At 63.6% G+C, this 20,495-nt stretch overlaps 5 non-coding genes across 5 annotated transcripts; all 5 read left to right on the top strand.

Moving 5' to 3' along the window:
• The first annotated feature begins 2,292 nt into the window (after positions 1–2,292).
• On the top strand, positions 2,293–2,411 carry LOC142863826 (5S ribosomal RNA). The gene has a single exon (XR_012914459.1). It is a non-coding gene; the product is annotated as a 5S ribosomal RNA (ribosomal RNA).
• A 3,615-nt stretch (positions 2,412–6,026) lies between these two features.
• Positions 6,027–6,145, top strand: LOC142863825 (5S ribosomal RNA). The gene has a single exon (XR_012914458.1). It is a non-coding gene; the product is annotated as a 5S ribosomal RNA (ribosomal RNA).
• Positions 6,146–9,759: 3,614 nt separating this feature from the next.
• On the top strand, positions 9,760–9,878 carry LOC142863824 (5S ribosomal RNA). The gene has a single exon (XR_012914457.1). It is a non-coding gene; the product is annotated as a 5S ribosomal RNA (ribosomal RNA).
• A 3,611-nt stretch (positions 9,879–13,489) lies between these two features.
• On the top strand, positions 13,490–13,608 carry LOC142863823 (5S ribosomal RNA). The gene has a single exon (XR_012914456.1). It is a non-coding gene; the product is annotated as a 5S ribosomal RNA (ribosomal RNA).
• A 3,610-nt stretch (positions 13,609–17,218) lies between these two features.
• LOC142863822 (5S ribosomal RNA) lies at positions 17,219–17,337 on the top strand. The gene has a single exon (XR_012914455.1). It is a non-coding gene; the product is annotated as a 5S ribosomal RNA (ribosomal RNA).
• The last annotated feature ends 3,158 nt before the right edge of the window (positions 17,338–20,495 follow it).

The raw sequence follows: 20,495 nt of genomic DNA, 5'->3' as shown, positions 1-20,495 counted from the left end.
TGCCTGACATGCTCCTCCTTGCCCGTCACCGTCCTCGGCCCCTGCATGACCGGCTCCCCCGTCCCCTGGGCCTTCCAAGGGCTTGGTGTGGACGCTGCTTCCAGGAAGCCCTCCAGGAACCCGGCAGCAGGGTGGCCGCAGCAGTCTCGAGCAGCCGTCACTAAGTTGCGTGCGGGGGACGTGCCCCCGCTGTGCTGTGGGGGCCCAGCCTGGTGTCTTCCCTGAGGCCCTGCGGCTGCCGCTCCCCGCAAGGGGAGAGCCGCGGAGGTGGGGACCGCCTCCTCATGGGGACGTACACCCAGCTCTCCACGTCGGATTCCGCGGGCTCTCTGTCCTGCCCGAAGGCCCAGCTGGCCTGCGGGTCCTTAGAGTGGCAAAAACATCCGAAAACTGAGATTGAGGGTCCGGTGGGTGTCTGCCCTTTTGTGCTGGGTACCCCAGGGAGGCCCGGGGGCTGGCTGGACAACGTGGTCTGCTGGGCGGGGGGTTTGGATGAGCAACTGATGCCCTTTGCACTTTGGGTAGCAAGAGTCTGAGGTGTCTCTGAGCCCTGAGCCATGTCGGGCGGGGGTGGGGGGTGGGGGGGGAGGAGGAGGAGGAGGAGGAGGTGGGAAGGGCCGGGGCCTGCAGTCCTGTTCCCGGGGTGGCACGGCAAGTGGCTTCTTCCACAGGCTGCTTGGCCTGGGCTCCCTGCACCTGGGCCTTTGGAGGACTGGCCCTGTGCTTGCCAACACTTGCTGCAGGGACCCAGAGCTGGGAGGTTGCATCTCTCAGCCCTGGGTCGGGCAGAGCCCCAGCGGGCCATGCCCACAACCTCTCTCAGCACGGGTCCCCCAGAAGGCTCCTTTGGGACCAGGATTCTCTTGCGGTGACTCTTTAAGGTCTGGCCCCTGGATGGAGGGGCACCAGGAGTAGAGGAGCAGGAAGGGGAAGGGGGTGGCCATGCGAGGGGACACTTTGAGGCCAAGTCCCAGCTTCAGCCTGATCCTCCTGGGAACCCCGGGGTGTACATCACACCTCCTGGTTGTCCCGCTCTGAGACAAGGAGCCGGGCTTCGCATTCCCACAGCAGCCGGTCGTGGGCTGAGGACACCTGGGGCGTTGGGAACTCCCTGGCTTCTCCTTGGTTTAACATCTGGAGCTGCTTGTGAATTGTGCCGCCACACACACCCGAGTGCAGGTGTCTTCCGCACAGACTGCGGGCCTCGCTCTTCTGAATGCCGCTAGCTCGCCAACCACCCACGGGTGAACCTGGTCAGGGTACTTTCTCTCAGGGGCAGACTCTGATCCGGGCGGGCTACCGGTGTCTCTGTTTGCTCGTTTCTTTCTTCCATTTCGGGAAAGTCTTCCTTGCTGGGTGTGGAAATCTCCTATGCCTTCCCTCGCCTATTCTGTCAGCTTTAAAATTCTCTTTCAGTTGCCACCCTCACAGATGGTTTAGGAAACTCTTTCCGGTGCACTCATTAGTGAAATGACCTCAATGAAGCTGGAATCCAATATCTAATCGCCGATTTTTAGGGAGTCCACACGCCAGGGTGGTCGGGGTCCAATGCAGCCCCGGCCAGGCCCAGGCCCCTTGGACTGGGCCACAGGAGGACACAGAGGAGGGTCCCGGCCCCCACGGTAGCGGTGCCCGCAGGTCTCCAAGGGCTTGGGCGTTTTCCAGAGGGAGGAGATGGAGGGGATTGATTTCTTCAGAGCCCCCCAAAGCACCCCACCCCACCCCACCACACCCATGGGACACATCCCGAGAGACGCCCCTACACTCGCTCCCCTCCCCCATGCGCTGTGCCCCAGCCCTGACCCGGGGGAATAGGCGGCAGCCCACGCACAGGGCGGGGGGGCGCAGCTGAAAGGGGTTGTGGGGGAGGGCGGCCCCTGGCTGGGGTCAAAGGGCAAGCGCCCCGCGCGTGCGCAGTCAGTGGCCGCCTCGGAGGCGGCGGCGGCTGCGGCGGCGACGGGCTGGGGGTGGGCAGCGGGTAGGTGAAGGAGGCCAGGCCAGGAGAGGATGGGGGCTGGAAGGTCTCCACCTTGGCGAGTACAGCCGTGGAGGAGCATCTTGTGTGAGTGTGAGTGAGTGTGAGTGTGTGTGTGTGTATAGAGAGACAGCCCCCCACCCCGCCCCGCCCCGCCCGTCACCCCTGTCCCTGGGAGCCCGCCGGACCCGGCTGGCTGGCGAACTCAACAGGCCCGACCCGACCCGACCCGGCGGCGCGGGGCCTGGGGCGGGAGGAGGCGGCGGGGAAGCGCAGAGAGGCTCGGCTTCTTGAGCGGGGCAGGGGCGCCCTCCGCCGTCTAGGGCCACACCACCCTGAACGCCCCCGATCTCCTCTGGTCTCGGAAGCTAAGCAGGGTCGGGCCTGGTTGGTACTTGGATGGGAGACCGCCTGGGAATACCGGGTGCCGTAGGCTTTTTTTTTTTTTTTTTTTGCCTCTTGTTCTGTCCCCTTTCTGGGAGCGCGGCGGCGGTCCGGGGGATCACCCCCACCCTCAGCGCCCGTCGCGGTGCCTGGCGCCCCAGCCCGCACCGTGGGGCCTCCTCTTGTCCCGAGCCGTGACACCGCCGCCACGCGGCAGCATGCGTGGCATCTGGACTGTCAGGTGTCAGACCAAAGGTCTGGTCTGTGGGAACCGACACGCTGGAGGAAACCTTGAGAGGCCGAGAGGGGAGGGAGTTCCAGGAGAATTCCAGGACGTCATTTTGAGCGAGTATGTGACCAGAACTCTCGTCCCGTTGCTTTTGGGGTTCTACACGTAGGAATCTTCGGTGGTGGCACTGGATGTTGGGGGATCCGGAGTCACACGCAGACCTGCTCCACAGGCCTCATTTTACTTTTCTTTTCGGATTCATTTTCTGAAAAGGTGTCTCTTATCTCTATGATTACATTTTCTTTTCTCTCTCTTTCCAAGCAGATCATGGGAGTCCACGTATTGAGGTGACATGTATTGCCCGTGCCCCCCTCCTCCCCGTTTTCTGATTTCATTTATTTCTCATTTTCTCCCAGCGTATGGTGGGGGTACCAATGTTAAGGTCAGCTGCATCGCCCTGTCCCAGCCTCCCCCCTCGGGTCAGAGCTTCAAGTGCGCCCATGCCCCGGTTGGTGCGCACCCACCCCATTCCTAATGGATGTGCACGCCCATCCCCTCCCCCCGCCCGCCCGACACCCACCCGATGAAGGCGATTCCTCTGTGTCCACTTAGGTGTCCATCGGTCCCTACCAATCTGCTGGCGAGCGCGCGCACGTGGCGCTCTTGTGTCCGTTCTTGGGACACTTGGCTTACTGGAACGGGTTCCAGCTCTGGCCGGGAGAACACGAGAGGTGCCCTCTCACCACTGCTCCTCATAGCCAAATAGCACTCCGTGGTGTCCACGCGCCACATTTTATTAGTGCACTCCTGGATGGATGGGCACTCGGGTCGCTTCCACATCTTTGCGATTGTGAATTGTGCCCTAACTGTAACCCTAACCCTTACCCAGCCCGTCTCCTGTGCCCCTGCCTGACGCACTCCCCCCCCCCCCCCCCGGCCAGGCCCGTCACTGTCCTGGGCCCCTGCCTGACCGGCTCCTTCCCGTCCGGCCTGTCACCATCCTCTGCCCCTGCCTGACACCCTCCTCCCCGCCCGGGCCATCACTTCAACCCCTGCCTGACTCGCTCCTCCCCATCTGGCCCGTCACCGTCCTCAGCCCCTGCCTGAACGGCTCCTTCCTACCCGGCCCGGCCCGTCCTCGGCCCCTGCCTGACATGCTCCTCCTTGCCCGTCACCGTCCTCGGCCCCTGCATGACCGGCTCCCCCGTCCCCTGGGCCTTCCAAGGGCTTGGTGTGGACGCTGCTTCCAGGAAGCCCTCCAGGAACCCGGCAGCAGGGTGGCCGCAGCAGTCTCGAGCAGCCGTCACTAAGTTGCGTGCGGGGGACGTGCCCCCGCTGTGCTGTGGGGGCCCAGCCTGGTGTCTTCCCTGAGGCCCTGCGGCTGCCGCTCCCCGCAAGGGGAGAGCCGCGGAGGTGGGGACCGCCTCCTCATGGGGACGTACACCCAGCTCTCCACGTCGGATTCCGCGGGCTCTCTGTCCTGCCCGAAGGCCCAGCTGGCCTGCGGGTCCTTAGAGTGGCAAAAACATCCGAAAACTGAGATTGAGGGTCCGGTGGGTGTCTGCCCTTTTGTGCTGGGTACCCCAGGGAGGCCCGGGGGCTGGCTGGACAACGTGGTCTGCTGGGCGGGGGGTTTGGATGAGCAACTGATGCCCTTTGCACTTTGGGTAGCAAGAGTCTGAGGTGTCTCTGAGCCCTGAGCCATGTCGGGCGGGGGTGGGGGGTGGGGGGGGAGGAGGAGGAGGAGGAGGAGGTGGGAAGGGCCGGGGCCTGCAGTCCTGTTCCCGGGGTGGCACGGCAAGTGGCTTCTTCCACAGGCTGCTTGGCCTGGGCTCCCTGCACCTGGGCCTTTGGAGGACTGGCCCTGTGCTTGCCAACACTTGCTGCAGGGACCCAGAGCTGGGAGGTTGCATCTCTCAGCCCTGGGTCGGGCAGAGCCCCAGCGGGCCATGCCCACAACCTCTCTCAGCACGGGTCCCCCAGAAGGCTCCTTTGGGACCAGGATTCTCTTGCGGTGACTCTTTAAGGTCTGGCCCCTGGATGGAGGGGCACCAGGAGTAGAGGAGCAGGAAGGGGAAGGGGGTGGCCATGCGAGGGGACACTTTGAGGCCAAGTCCCAGCTTCAGCCTGATCCTCCTGGGAACCCCGGGGTGTACATCACACCTCCTGGTTGTCCCGCTCTGAGACAAGGAGCCGGGCTTCGCATTCCCACAGCAGCCGGTCGTGGGCTGAGGACACCTGGGGCGTTGGGAACTCCCTGGCTTCTCCTTGGTTTAACATCTGGAGCTGCTTGTGAATTGTGCCGCCACACACACCCGAGTGCAGGTGTCTTCCGCACAGACTGCGGGCCTCGCTCTTCTGAATGCCGCTAGCTCGCCACCCACCCACGGGTGAACCTGGTCAGGGTACTTTCTCTCAGGGGCAGACTCTGATCCGGGCGGGCTACCGGTGTCTCTGTTTGCTCGTTTCTTTCTTCCATTTCGGGAAAGTCTTCCTTGCTGGGTGTGGAAATCTCCTATGCCTTCCCTCGCCTATTCTGTCAGCTTTAAAATTCTCTTTCAGTTGCCACCCTCACAGATGGTTTAGGAAACTCTTTCCGGTGCACTCATTAGTGAAATGACCTCAATGAAGCTGGAATCCAATATCTAATCGCCGATTTTTAGGGAGTCCACACGCCAGGGTGGTCGGGGTCCAATGCAGCCCCGGCCAGGCCCAGGCCCCTTGGACTGGGCCACAGGAGGACACAGAGGAGGGTCCCGGCCCCCACGGTAGCGGTGCCCGCAGGTCTCCAAGGGCTTGGGCGTTTTCCAGAGGGAGGAGATGGAGGGGATTGATTTCTTCAGAGCCCCCCAAAGCACCCCACCCCACCCCACCACACCCATGGGACACATCCCGAGAGACGCCCCTACACTCGCTCCCCTCCCCCATGCGCTGTGCCCCAGCCCTGACCCGGGGGAATAGGCGGCAGCCCACGCACAGGGCGGGGGGGCGCAGCTGAAAGGGGTTGTGGGGGAGGGCGGCCCCTGGCTGGGGTCAAAGGGCAAGCGCCCCGCGCGTGCGCAGTCAGTGGCCGCCTCGGAGGCGGCGGCGGCTGCGGCGGCGACGGGCTGGGGGTGGGCAGCGGGTAGGTGAAGGAGGCCAGGCCAGGAGAGGATGGGGGCTGGAAGGTCTCCACCTTGGCGAGTACAGCCGTGGAGGAGCATCTTGTGTGAGTGTGAGTGAGTGTGAGTGTGTGTGTGTGTATAGAGAGACAGCCCCCCACCCCGCCCCGCCCCGCCCGTCACCCCTGTCCCTGGGAGCCCGCCGGACCCGGCTGGCTGGCGAACTCAACAGGCCCGACCCGACCCGACCCGGCGGCGCGGGGCCTGGGGCGGGAGGAGGCGGCGGGGAAGCGCAGAGAGGCTCGGCTTCTTGAGCGGGGCAGGGGCGCCCTCCGCCGTCTAGGGCCACACCACCCTGAACGCCCCCGATCTCCTCTGGTCTCGGAAGCTAAGCAGGGTCGGGCCTGGTTGGTACTTGGATGGGAGACCGCCTGGGAATACCGGGTGCCGTAGGCTTTTTTTTTTTTTTTTTTTGCCTCTTGTTCTGTCCCCTTTCTGGGAGCGCGGAGGCGGTCCGGGGGATCACCCCCACCCTCAGCGCCCGTCGCGGTGCCTGGCGCCCCAGCCCGCACCGTGGGGCCTCCTCTTGTCCCGAGCCGTGACACCGCCGCCACGCGGCAGCATGCGTGGCATCTGGACTGTCAGGTGTCAGACCAAAGGTCTGGTCTGTGGGAACCGACACGCTGGAGGAAACCTTGAGAGGCCGAGAGGGGAGGGAGTTCCAGGAGAATTCCAGGACGTCATTTTGAGCGAGTATGTGACCAGAACTCTCGTCCCGTTGCTTTTGGGGTTCTACACGTAGGAATCTTCGGTGGTGGCACTGGATGTTGGGGGATCCGGAGTCACACGCAGACCTGCTCCACAGGCCTCATTTTACTTTTCTTTTCGGATTCATTTTCTGAAAAGGTGTCTCTTATCTCTATGATTACATTTTCTTTTCTCTCTCTTTCCGAGCAGATCATGGGAGTCCACGTATTGAGGTGACATGTATTGCCCGTGCCCCCCTCCTCCCCGTTTTCTGATTTCATTTATTTCTCATTTTCTCCCAGCGTATGGTGGGGGTACCAATGTTAAGGTCAGCTGCATCGCCCTGTCCCAGCCTCCCCCCTCGGGTCAGAGCTTCAAGTGCGCCCATGCCCCGGTTGGTGCGCACCCACCCCATTCCTAATGGATGTGCACGCCCATCCCCTCCCCCCGCCCGCCCGACACCCACCCGATGAAGGCGATTCCTCTGTGTCCACTTAGGTGTCCATCGGTCCCTACCAATCTGCTGGCGAGCGCGCGCACGTGGCGCTCTTGTGTCCGTTCTTGGGACACTTGGCTTACTGGAACGGGTTCCAGCTCTGGCCGGGAGAACACGAGAGGTGCCCTCTCACCACTGCTCCTCATAGCCAAATAGCACTCCGTGGTGTCCACGCGCCACATTTTATTAGTGCACTCCTGGATGGATGGGCACTCGGGTCGCTTCCACATCTTTGCGATTGTGAATTGTGCCCTAACTGTAACCCTAACCCTTACCCAGCCCGTCTCCTGTGCCCCTGCCTGACGCACTCCCCCCCCCCCCCCCCGGCCAGGCCCGTCACTGTCCTGGGCCCCTGCCTGACCGGCTCCTTCCCGTCCGGCCTGTCACCATCCTCTGCCCCTGCCTGACACCCTCCTCCCCGCCCGGGCCATCACTTCAACCCCTGCCTGACTCGCTCCTCCCCATCTGGCCCGTCACCGTCCTCAGCCCCTGCCTGAACGGCTCCTTCCTACCCGGCCCGGCCCGTCCTCGGCCCCTGCCTGACATGCTCCTCCTTGCCCGTCACCGTCCTCGGCCCCTGCATGACCGGCTCCCCCGTCCCCTGGGCCTTCCAAGGGCTTGGTGTGGACGCTGCTTCCAGGAAGCCCTCCAGGAACCCGGCAGCAGGGTGGCCGCAGCAGTCTCGAGCAGCCGTCACTAAGTTGCGTGCGGGGGACGTGCCCCCGCTGTGCTGTGGGGGCCCAGCCTGGTGTCTTCCCTGAGGCCCTGCGGCTGCCGCTCCCCGCAAGGGGAGAGCCGCGGAGGTGGGGACCGCCTCCTCATGGGGACGTACACCCAGCTCTCCACGTCGGATTCCGCGGGCTCTCTGTCCTGCCCGAAGGCCCAGCTGGCCTGCGGGTCCTTAGAGTGGCAAAAACATCCGAAAACTGAGATTGAGGGTCCGGTGGGTGTCTGCCCTTTTGTGCTGGGTACCCCAGGGAGGCCCGGGGGCTGGCTGGACAACGTGGTCTGCTGGGCGGGGGGTTTGGATGAGCAACTGATGCCCTTTGCACTTTGGGTAGCAAGAGTCTGAGGTGTCTCTGAGCCCTGAGCCATGTCGGGCGGGGGTGGGGGGTGGGGGGGGAGGAGGAGGAGGAGGAGGAGGTGGGAAGGGCCGGGGCCTGCAGTCCTGTTCCCGGGGTGGCACGGCAAGTGGCTTCTTCCACAGGCTGCTTGGCCTGGGCTCCCTGCACCTGGGCCTTTGGAGGACTGGCCCTGTGCTTGCCAACACTTGCTGCAGGGACCCAGAGCTGGGAGGTTGCATCTCTCAGCCCTGGGTCGGGCAGAGCCCCAGCGGGCCATGCCCACAACCTCTCTCAGCACGGGTCCCCCAGAAGGCTCCTTTGGGACCAGGATTCTCTTGCGGTGACTCTTTAAGGTCTGGCCCCTGGATGGAGGGGCACCAGGAGTAGAGGAGCAGGAAGGGGAAGGGGGTGGCCATGCGAGGGGACACTTTGAGGCCAAGTCCCAGCTTCAGCCTGATCCTCCTGGGAACCCCGGGGTGTACATCACACCTCCTGGTTGTCCCGCTCTGAGACAAGGAGCCGGGCTTCGCATTCCCACAGCAGCCGGTCGTGGGCTGAGGACACCTGGGGCGTTGGGAACTCCCTGGCTTCTCCTTGGTTTAACATCTGGAGCTGCTTGTGAATTGTGCCGCCACACACACCCGAGTGCAGGTGTCTTCCGCACAGACTGCGGGCCTCGCTCTTCTGAATGCCGCTAGCTCGCCACCCACCCACGGGTGAACCTGGTCAGGGTACTTTCTCTCAGGGGCAGACTCTGATCCGGGCGGGCTACCGGTGTCTCTGTTTGCTCGTTTCTTTCTTCCATTTCGGGAAAGTCTTCCTTGCTGGGTGTGGAAATCTCCTATGCCTTCCCTCGCCTATTCTGTCAGCTTTAAAATTCTCTTTCAGTTGCCACCCTCACAGATGGTTTAGGAAACTCTTTCCGGTGCACTCATTAGTGAAATGACCTCAATGAAGCTGGAATCCAATATCTAATCGCCGATTTTTAGGGAGTCCACACGCCAGGGTGGTCGGGGTCCAATGCAGCCCCGGCCAGGCCCAGGCCCCTTGGACTGGGCCACAGGAGGACACAGAGGAGGGTCCCGGCCCCCACGGTAGCGGTGCCCGCAGGTCTCCAAGGGCTTGGGCGTTTTCCAGAGGGAGGAGATGGAGGGGATTGATTTCTTCAGAGCCCCCCAAAGCACCCCACCCCACCCCACCACACCCATGGGACACATCCCGAGAGACGCCCCTACACTCGCTCCCCTCCCCCATGCGCTGTGCCCCAGCCCTGACCCGGGGGAATAGGCGGCAGCCCACGCACAGGGCGGGGGGCGCAGCTGAAAGGGGTTGTGGGGGAGGGCGGCCCCTGGCTGGGGTCAAAGGGCAAGCGCCCCGCGCGTGCGCAGTCAGTGGCCGCCTCGGAGGCGGTGGCGGCTGCGGCGGCGACGGGCTGGGGGTGGGCAGCGGGTAGGTGAAGGAGGCCAGGCCAGGAGAGGATGGGGGCTGGAAGGTCTCCACCTTGGCGAGTACAGCCGTGGAGGAGCATCTTGTGTGAGTGTGAGTGAGTGTGAGTGTGTGTGTGTGTATAGAGAGACAGCCCCCCACCCTGGCCCGCCCCGCCCGTCACCCCCGTCCCTGGGAGCCCGCCGGACCCGGCTGGCTGGCGAACTCAACAGGCCCGACCCGACCCGACCCGGCGGCGCGGGGCCTGGGGCGGGAGGAGGCGGCGGGGAAGCGCAGAGAGGCTCGGCTTCTTGAGCGGGGCAGGGGCGCCCTCCGCCGTCTAGGGCCACACCACCCTGAACGCCCCCGATCTCCTCTGGTCTCGGAAGCTAAGCAGGGTCGGGCCTGGTTGGTACTTGGATGGGAGACCGCCTGGGAATACCGGGTGCCGTAGGCTTTTTTTTTTTTTTTTTGCCTCTTGTTCTGTCCCCTTTCTGGGAGCGCGGAGGCGGTCCGGGGGATCACCCCCACCCTCAGCGCCCGTCGCGGTGCCTGGCGCCCCAGCCCGCACCGTGGGGCCTCCTCTTGTCCCGAGCCGTGACACCGCCGCCACGCGGCAGCATGCGTGGCATCTGGACTGTCAGGTGTCAGACCAAAGGTCTGGTCTGTGGGAACCGACACGCTGGAGGAAACCTTGAGAGGCCGAGAGGGGAGGGAGTTCCAGGAGAATTCCAGGACGTCATTTTGAGCGAGTATGTGACCAGAACTCTCGTCCCGTTGCTTTTGGGGTTCTACACGTAGGAATCTTCGGTGGTGGCACTGGATGTTGGGGGATCCGGAGTCACACGCAGACCTGCTCCACAGGCCTCATTTTACTTTTCTTTTCGGATTCATTTTCTGAAAAGGTGTCTCTTATCTCTATGATTACATTTTCTTTTCTCTCTCTTTCCGAGCAGATCATGGGAGTCCACGTATTGAGGTGACATGTATTGCCCGTGCCCCCCTCCTCCCCGTTTTCTGATTTCATTTATTTCTCATTTTCTCCCAGCGTATGGTGGGGGTACCAATGTTAAGGTCAGCTGCATCGCCCTGTCCCAGCCTCCCCCCTCGGGTCAGAGCTTCAAGTGCGCCCATGCCCCGGTTGGTGCGCACCCACCCCATTCCTAATGGATGTGCACGCCCATCCCCTCCCCCCGCCCGCCCGACACCCACCCGATGAAGGCGATTCCTCTGTGTCCACTTAGGTGTCCATCGGTCCCTACCAATCTGCTGGCGAGCGCGCGCACGTGGCGCTCTTGTGTCCGTTCTTGGGACACTTGGCTTACTGGAACGGGTTCCAGCTCTGGCCGGGAGAACACGAGAGGTGCCCTCTCACCACTGCTCCTCATAGCCAAATAGCACTCCGTGGTGTCCACGCGCCACATTTTATTAGTGCACTCCTGGATGGATGGGCACTCGGGTCGCTTCCACATCTTTGCGATTGTGAATTGTGCCCTAACTGTAACCCTAACCCTTACCCAGCCCGTCTCCTGTGCCCCTGCCTGACGCACTCCCCCCCCCCCCCCCGGCCAGGCCCGTCACTGTCCTGGGCCCCTGCCTGACCGGCTCCTTCCCGTCCGGCCTGTCACCATCCTCTGCCCCTGCCTGACACCCTCCTCCCCGCCCGGGCCATCACTTCAACCCCTGCCTGACTCGCTCCTCCCCATCTGGCCCGTCACCGTCCTCAGCCCCTGCCTGAACGGCTCCTTCCTACCCGGCCCGGCCCGTCCTCGGCCCCTGCCTGACATGCTCCTCCTTGCCCGTCACCGTCCTCGGCCCCTGCATGACCGGCTCCCCCGTCCCCTGGGCCTTCCAAGGGCTTGGTGTGGACGCTGCTTCCAGGAAGCCCTCCAGGAACCCGGCAGCAGGGTGGCCGCAGCAGTCTCGAGCAGCCGTCACTAAGTTGCGTGCGGGGGACGTGCCCCCGCTGTGCTGTGGGGGCCCAGCCTGGTGTCTTCCCTGAGGCCCTGCGGCTGCCGCTCCCCGCAAGGGGAGAGCCGCGGAGGTGGGGACCGCCTCCTCATGGGGACGTACACCCAGCTCTCCACGTCGGATTCCGCGGGCTCTCTGTCCTGCCCGAAGGCCCAGCTGGCCTGCGGGTCCTTAGAGTGGCAAAAACATCCGAAAACTGAGATTGAGGGTCCGGTGGGTGTCTGCCCTTTTGTGCTGGGTACCCCAGGGAGGCCCGGGGGCTGGCTGGACAACGTGGTCTGCTGGGCGGGGGGTTTGGATGAGCAACTGATGCCCTTTGCACTTTGGGTAGCAAGAGTCTGAGGTGTCTCTGAGCCCTGAGCCATGTCGGGCGGGGGTGGGGGGTGGGGGGGGAGGAGGAGGAGGAGGAGGAGGTGGGAAGGGCCGGGGCCTGCAGTCCTGTTCCCGGGGTGGCACGGCAAGTGGCTTCTTCCACAGGCTGCTTGGCCTGGGCTCCCTGCACCTGGGCCTTTGGAGGACTGGCCCTGTGCTTGCCAACACTTGCTGCAGGGACCCAGAGCTGGGAGGTTGCATCTCTCAGCCCTGGGTCGGGCAGAGCCCCAGCGGGCCATGCCCACAACCTCTCTCAGCACGGGTCCCCCAGAAGGCTCCTTTGGGACCAGGATTCTCTTGCGGTGACTCTTTAAGGTCTGGCCCCTGGATGGAGGGGCACCAGGAGTAGAGGAGCAGGAAGGGGAAGGGGGTGGCCATGCGAGGGGACACTTTGAGGCCAAGTCCCAGCTTCAGCCTGATCCTCCTGGGAACCCCGGGGTGTACATCACACCTCCTGGTTGTCCCGCTCTGAGACAAGGAGCCGGGCTTCGCATTCCCACAGCAGCCGGTCGTGGGCTGAGGACACCTGGGGCGTTGGGAACTCCCTGGCTTCTCCTTGGTTTAACATCTGGAGCTGCTTGTGAATTGTGCCGCCACACACACCCGAGTGCAGGTGTCTTCCGCACAGACTGCGGGCCTCGCTCTTCTGAATGCCGCTAGCTCGCCACCCACCCACGGGTGAACCTGGTCAGGGTACTTTCTCTCAGGGGCAGACTCTGATCCGGGCGGGCTACCGGTGTCTCTGTTTGCTCGTTTCTTTCTTCCATTTCGGGAAAGTCTTCCTTGCTGGGTGTGGAAATCTCCTATGCCTTCCCTCGCCTATTCTGTCAGCTTTAAAATTCTCTTTCAGTTGCCACCCTCACAGATGGTTTAGGAAACTCTTTCCGGTGCACTCATTAGTGAAATGACCTCAATGAAGCTGGAATCCAATATCTAATCGCCGATTTTTAGGGAGTCCACACGCCAGGGTGGTCGGGGTCCAATGCAGCCCCGGCCAGGCCCAGGCCCCTTGGACTGGGCCACAGGAGGACACAGAGGAGGGTCCCGGCCCCCACGGTAGCGGTGCCCGCAGGTCTCCAAGGGCTTGGGCGTTTTCCAGAGGGAGGAGATGGAGGGGATTGATTTCTTCAGAGCCCCCCAAAGCACCCCACCCCACCCCACCACACCCATGGGACACATCCCGAGAGACGCCCCTACACTCGCTCCCCTCCCCCATGCGCTGTGCCCCAGCCCTGACCCGGGGGAATAGGCGGCAGCCCACGCACAGGGCGGGGGGCGCAGCTGAAAGGGGTTGTGGGGGAGGGCGGCCCCTGGCTGGGGTCAAAGGGCAAGCGCCCCGCGCGTGCGCAGTCAGTGGCCGCCTCGGAGGCGGTGGCGGCTGCGGCGGCGACGGGCTGGGGGTGGGCAGCGGGTAGGTGAAGGAGGCCAGGCCAGGAGAGGATGGGGGCTGGAAGGTCTCCACCTTGGCGAGTACAGCCGTGGAGGAGCATCTTGTGTGAGTGTGAGTGAGTGTGAGTGTGTGTGTGTGTATAGAGAGACAGCCCCCCACCCTGGCCCGCCCCGCCCGTCACCCCCGTCCCTGGGAGCCCGCCGGACCCGGCTGGCTGGCGAACTCAACAGGCCCGACCCGACCCGACCCGGCGGCGCGGGGCCTGGGGCGGGAGGAGGCGGCGGGGAAGCGCAGAGAGGCTCGGCTTCTTGAGCGGGGCAGGGGCGCCCTCCGCCGTCTAGGGCCACACCACCCTGAACGCCCCCGATCTCCTCTGGTCTCGGAAGCTAAGCAGGGTCGGGCCTGGTTGGTACTTGGATGGGAGACCGCCTGGGAATACCGGGTGCCGTAGGCTTTTTTTTTTTTTTTTTGCCTCTTGTTCTGTCCCCTTTCTGGGAGCGCGGAGGCGGTCCGGGGGATCACCCCCACCCTCAGCGCCCGTCGCGGTGCCTGGCGCCCCAGCCCGCACCGTGGGGCCTCCTCTTGTCCCGAGCCGTGACACCGCCGCCACGCGGCAGCATGCGTGGCATCTGGACTGTCAGGTGTCAGACCAAAGGTCTGGTCTGTGGGAACCGACACGCTGGAGGAAACCTTGAGAGGCCGAGAGGGGAGGGAGTTCCAGGAGAATTCCAGGACGTCATTTTGAGCGAGTATGTGACCAGAACTCTCGTCCCGTTGCTTTTGGGGTTCTACACGTAGGAATCTTCGGTGGTGGCACTGGATGTTGGGGGATCCGGAGTCACACGCAGACCTGCTCCACAGGCCTCATTTTACTTTTCTTTTCGGATTCATTTTCTGAAAAGGTGTCTCTTATCTCTATGATTACATTTTCTTTTCTCTCTCTTTCCGAGCAGATCATGGGAGTCCACGTATTGAGGTGACATGTATTGCCCGTGCCCCCCTCCTCCCTGTTTTCTGATTTCATTTATTTCTCATTTTCTCCCAGCGTATGGTGGGGGTACCAATGTTAAGGTCAGCTGCATCGCCCTGTCCCAGCCTCCCCCCTCGGGTCAGAGCTTCAAGTGCGCCCATGCCCCGGTTGGTGCGCACCCACCCCATTCCTAATGGATGTGCACGCCCATCCCCTCCCCCCGCCCGCCCGACACCCACCCGATGAAGGCGATTCCTCTGTGTCCACTTAGGTGTCCATCGGTCCCTACCAATCTGCTGGCGAGCGCGCGCACGTGGCGCTCTTGTGTCCGTTCTTGGGACACTTGGCTTACTGGAACGGGTTCCAGCTCTGGCCGGGAGAACACGAGAGGTGCCCTCTCACCACTGCTCCTCATAGCCAAATAGCACTCCGTGGTGTCCACGCGCCACATTTTATTAGTGCACTCCTGGATGGATGGGCACTCGGGTCGCTTCCACATCTTTGCGATTGTGAATTGTGCCCTAACTGTAACCCTAACCCTTACCCAGCCCGTCTCCTGTGCCCCTGCCTGACGCACTCCCCCCCCCCCCCGGCCAGGCCCGTCACTGTCCTGGGCCCCTGCCTGACCGGCTCCTTCCCGTCCGGCCTGTCACCATCCTCTGCCCCTGCCTGACACCCTCCTCCCCGCCCGGGCCATCACTTCAACCCCTGCCTGACTCGCTCCTCCCCATCTGGCCCGTCACCGTCCTCAGCCCCTGCCTGAACGGCTCCTTCCTACCCGGCCCGGCCCGTCCTCGGCCCCTGCCTGACATGCTCCTCCTTGCCCGTCACCGTCCTCGGCCCCTGCATGACCGGCTCCCCCGTCCCCTGGGCCTTCCAAGGGCTTGGTGTGGACGCTGCTTCCAGGAAGCCCTCCAGGAACCCGGCAGCAGGGTGGCCGCAGCAGTCTCGAGCAGCCGTCACTAAGTTGCGTGCGGGGGACGTGCCCCCGCTGTGCTGTGGGGGCCCAGCCTGGTGTCTTCCCTGAGGCCCTGCGGCTGCCGCTCCCCGCAAGGGGAGAGCCGCGGAGGTGGGGACCGCCTCCTCATGGGGACGTACACCCAGCTCTCCACGTCGGATTCCGCGGGCTCTCTGTCCTGCCCGAAGGCCCAGCTGGCCTGCGGGTCCTTAGAGTGGCAAAAACATCCGAAAACTGAGATTGAGGGTCCGGTGGGTGTCTGCCCTTTTGTGCTGGGTACCCCAGGGAGGCCCGGGGGCTGGCTGGACAACGTGGTCTGCTGGGCGGGGGGTTTGGATGAGCAACTGATGCCCTTTGCACTTTGGGTAGCAAGAGTCTGAGGTGTCTCTGAGCCCTGAGCCATGTCGGGCGGGGGTGGGGGGTGGGGGGGGAGGAGGAGGAGGAGGAGGAGGTGGGAAGGGCCGGGGCCTGCAGTCCTGTTCCCGGGGTGGCACGGCAAGTGGCTTCTTCCACAGGCTGCTTGGCCTGGGCTCCCTGCACCTGGGCCTTTGGAGGACTGGCCCTGTGCTTGCCAACACTTGCTGCAGGGACCCAGAGCTGGGAGGTTGCATCTCTCAGCCCTGGGTCGGGCAGAGCCCCAGCGGGCCATGCCCACAACCTCTCTCAGCACGGGTCCCCCAGAAGGCTCCTTTGGGACCAGGATTCTCTTGCGGTGACTCTTTAAGGTCTGGCCCCTGGATGGAGGGGCACCAGGAGTAGAGGAGCAGGAAGGGGAAGGGGGTGGCCATGCGAGGGGACACTTTGAGGCCAAGTCCCAGCTTCAGCCTGATCCTCCTGGGAACCCCGGGGTGTACATCACACCTCCTGGTTGTCCCGCTCTGAGACAAGGAGCCGGGCTTCGCATTCCCACAGCAGCCGGTCGTGGGCTGAGGACACCTGGGGCGTTGGGAACTCCCTGGCTTCTCCTTGGTTTAACATCTGGAGCTGCTTGTGAATTGTGCCGCCACACACACCCGAGTGCAGGTGTCTTCCGCACAGACTGCGGGCCTCGCTCTTCTGAATGCCGCTAGCTCGCCACCCACCCACGGGTGAACCTGGTCAGGGTACTTTCTCTCAGGGGCAGACTCTGATCCGGGCGGGCTACCGGTGTCTCTGTTTGCTCGTTTCTTTCTTCCATTTCGGGAAAGTCTTCCTTGCTGGGTGTGGAAATCTCCTATGCCTTCCCTCGCCTATTCTGTCAGCTTTAAAATTCTCTTTCAGTTGCCACCCTCACAGATGGTTTAGGAAACTCTTTCCGGTGCACTCATTAGTGAAATGACCTCAATGAAGCTGGAATCCAATATCTAATCGCCGATTTTTAGGGAGTCCACACGCCAGGGTGGTCGGGGTCCAATGCAGCCCCGGCCAGGCCCAGGCCCCTTGGACTGGGCCACAGGAGGACACAGAGGAGGGTCCCGGCCCCCACGGTAGCGGTGCCCGCAGGTCTCCAAGGGCTTGGGCGTTTTCCAGAGGGAGGAGATGGAGGGGATTGATTTCTTCAGAGCCCCCCAAAGCACCCCACCCCACCCCACCACACCCATGGGACACATCCCGAGAGACGCCCCTACACTCGCTCCCCTCCCCCATGCGCTGTGCCCCAGCCCTGACCCGGGGGAATAGGCGGCAGCCCACGCACAGGGCGGGGGGGCGCAGCTGAAAGGGGTTGTGGGGGAGGGCGGCCCCTGGCTGGGGTCAAAGGGCAAGCGCCCCGCGCGTGCGCAGTCAGTGGCCGCCTCGGAGGCGGCGGCGGCTGCGGCGGCGACGGGCTGGGGGTGGGCAGCGGGTAGGTGAAGGAGGCCAGGCCAGGAGAGGATGGGGGCTGGAAGGTCTCCACCTTGGCGAGTACAGCCGTGGAGGAGCATCTTGTGTGAGTGTGAGTGAGTGTGAGTGTGTGTGTGTGTATAGAGAGACAGCCCCCCACCCCGCCCCGCCCCGCCCGTCACCCCCGTCCCTGGGAGCCCGCCGGACCCGGCTGGCTGGCGAACTCAACAGGCCCGACCCGACCCGACCCGGCGGCGCGGGGCCTGGGGCGGGAGGAGGCGGCGGGGAAGCGCAGAGAGGCTCGGCTTCTTGAGCGGGGCAGGGGCGCCCTCCGCCGTCTAGGGCCACACCACCCTGAACGCCCCCGATCTCCTCTGGTCTCGGAAGCTAAGCAGGGTCGGGCCTGGTTGGTACTTGGATGGGAGACCGCCTGGGAATACCGGGTGCCGTAGGCTTTTTTTTTTTTTTTTTTTGCCTCTTGTTCTGTCCCCTTTCTGGGAGCGCGGCGGCGGTCCGGGGGATCACCCCCACCCTCAGCGCCCGTCGCGGTGCCTGGCGCCCCAGCCCGCACCGTGGGGCCTCCTCTTGTCCCGAGCCGTGACACCGCCGCCACGCGGCAGCATGCGTGGCATCTGGACTGTCAGGTGTCAGACCAAAGGTCTGGTCTGTGGGAACCGACACGCTGGAGGAAACCTTGAGAGGCCGAGAGGGGAGGGAGTTCCAGGAGAATTCCAGGACGTCATTTTGAGCGAGTATGTGACCAGAACTCTCGTCCCGTTGCTTTTGGGGTTCTACACGTAGGAATCTTCGGTGGTGGCACTGGATGTTGGGGGATCCGGAGTCACACGCAGACCTGCTCCACAGGCCTCATTTTACTTTTCTTTTCGGATTCATTTTCTGAAAAGGTGTCTCTTATCTCTATGATTACATTTTCTTTTCTCTCTCTTTCCGAGCAGATCATGGGAGTCCACGTATTGAGGTGACATGTATTGCCCGTGCCCCCCTCCTCCCCGTTTTCTGATTTCATTTATTTCTCATTTTCTCCCAGCGTATGGTGGGGGTACCAATGTTAAGGTCAGCTGCATCGCCCTGTCCCAGCCTCCCCCCTCGGGTCAGAGCTTCAAGTGCGCCCATGCCCCGGTTGGTGCGCACCCACCCCATTCCTAATGGATGTGCACGCCCATCCCCTCCCCCCGCCCGCCCGACACCCACCCGATGAAGGCGATTCCTCTGTGTCCACTTAGGTGTCCATCGGTCCCTACCAATCTGCTGGCGAGCGCGCGCACGTGGCGCTCTTGTGTCCGTTCTTGGGACACTTGGCTTACTGGAACGGGTTCCAGCTCTGGCCGGGAGAACACGAGAGGTGCCCTCTCACCACTGCTCCTCATAGCCAAATAGCACTCCGTGGTGTCCACGCGCCACATTTTATTAGTGCACTCCTGGATGGATGGGCACTCGGGTCGCTTCCACATCTTTGCGATTGTGAATTGTGCCCTAACTGTAACCCTAACCCTTACCCAGCCCGTCTCCTGTGCCCCTGCCTGACGCACTCCCCCCCCCCCCCAGCCAGGCCCGTCACTGTCCTGGGCCCCTGCCTGACCGGCTCCTTCCCGTCCGGCCTGTCACCATCCTCTGCCCCTGCCTGACACCCTCCTCCCCGCCCGGGCCATCACTTCAACCCCTGCCTGACTCGCTCCTCCCCATCTGGCCCGTCACCGTCCTCAGCCCCTGCCTGAACGGCTCCTTCCTACCCGGCCCGGCCCGTCCTCGGCCCCTGCCTGACATGCTCCTCCTTGCCCGTCACCGTCCTCGGCCCCTGCATGACCGGCTCCCCCGTCCCCTGGGCCTTCCAAGGGCTTGGTGTGGACGCTGCTTCCAGGAAGCCCTCCAGGAACCCGGCAGCAGGGTGGCCGCAGCAGTCTCGAGCAGCCGTCACTAAGTTGCGTGCGGGGGACGTGCCCCCGCTGTGCTGTGGGGGCCCAGCCTGGTGTCTTCCCTGAGGCCCTGCGGCTGCCGCTCCCCGCAAGGGGAGAGCCGCGGAGGTGGGGACCGCCTCCTCATGGGGACGTACACCCAGCTCTCCACGTCGGATTCCGCGGGCTCTCTGTCCTGCCCGAAGGCCCAGCTGGCCTGCGGGTCCTTAGAGTGGCAAAAACATCCGAAAACTGAGATTGAGGGTCCGGTGGGTGTCTGCCCTTTTGTGCTGGGTACCCCAGGGAGGCCCGGGGGCTGGCTGGACAACGTGGTCTGCTGGGCGGGGGGTTTGGATGAGCAACTGATGCCCTTTGCACTTTGGGTAGCAAGAGTCTGAGGTGTCTCTGAGCCCTGAGCCATGTCGGGCGGGGGTGGGGGGTGGGGGGGGAGGAGGAGGAGGAGGAGGAGGTGGGAAGGGCCGGGGCCTGCAGTCCTGTTCCCGGGGTGGCACGGCAAGTGGCTTCTTCCACAGGCTGCTTGGCCTGGGCTCCCTGCACCTGGGCCTTTGGAGGACTGGCCCTGTGCTTGCCAACACTTGCTGCAGGGACCCAGAGCTGGGAGGTTGCATCTCTCAGCCCTGGGTCGGGCAGAGCCCCAGCGGGCCATGCCCACAACCTCTCTCAGCACGGGTCCCCCAGAAGGCTCCTTTGGGACCAGGATTCTCTTGCGGTGACTCTTTAAGGTCTGGCCCCTGGATGGAGGGGCACCAGGAGTAGAGGAGCAGGAAGGGGAAGGGGGTGGCCATGCGAGGGGACACTTTGAGGCCAAGTCCCAGCTTCAGCCTGATCCTCCTGGGAACCCCGGGGTGTACATCACACCTCCTGGTTGTCCCGCTCTGAGACAAGGAGCCGGGCTTCGCATTCCCACAGCAGCCGGTCGTGGGCTGAGGACACCTGGGGCGTTGGGAACTCCCTGGCTTCTCCTTGGTTTAACATCTGGAGCTGCTTGTGAATTGTGCCGCCACACACACCCGAGTGCAGGTGTCTTCCGCACAGACTGCGGGCCTCGCTCTTCTGAATGCCGCTAGCTCGCCACCCACCCACGGGTGAACCTGGTCAGGGTACTTTCTCTCAGGGGCAGACTCTGATCCGGGCGGGCTACCGGTGTCTCTGTTTGCTCGTTTCTTTCTTCCATTTCGGGAAAGTCTTCCTTGCTGGGTGTGGAAATCTCCTATGCCTTCCCTCGCCTATTCTGTCAGCTTTAAAATTCTCTTTCAGTTGCCACCCTCACAGATGGTTTAGGAAACTCTTTCCGGTGCACTCATTAGTGAAATGACCTCAATGAAGCTGGAATCCAATATCTAATCGCCGATTTTTAGGGAGTCCACACGCCAGGGTGGTCGGGGTCCAATGCAGCCCCGGCCAGGCCCAGGCCCCTTGGACTGGGCCACAGGAGGACACAGAGGAGGGTCCCGGCCCCCACGGTAGCGGTGCCCGCAGGTCTCCAAGGGCTTGGGCGTTTTCCAGAGGGAGGAGATGGAGGGGATTGATTTCTTCAGAGCCCCCCAAAGCACCCCACCCCACCCCACCACACCCATGGGACACATCCCGAGAGACGCCCCTACACTCGCTCCCCTCCCCCATGCGCTGTGCCCCAGCCCTGACCCGGGGGAATAGGCGGCAGCCCACGCACAGGGCGG

This window comes from Microcebus murinus, chromosome 22 (genome assembly GCF_040939455.1).
Source record: "Microcebus murinus isolate Inina chromosome 22, M.murinus_Inina_mat1.0, whole genome shotgun sequence".
Classification (NCBI taxonomy): Eukaryota; Metazoa; Chordata; class Mammalia; order Primates; family Cheirogaleidae; genus Microcebus; species Microcebus murinus.
Note: the sequence above shows the minus strand (reverse complement) of the source record. Positions and strands in the feature narration are given on the sequence as shown.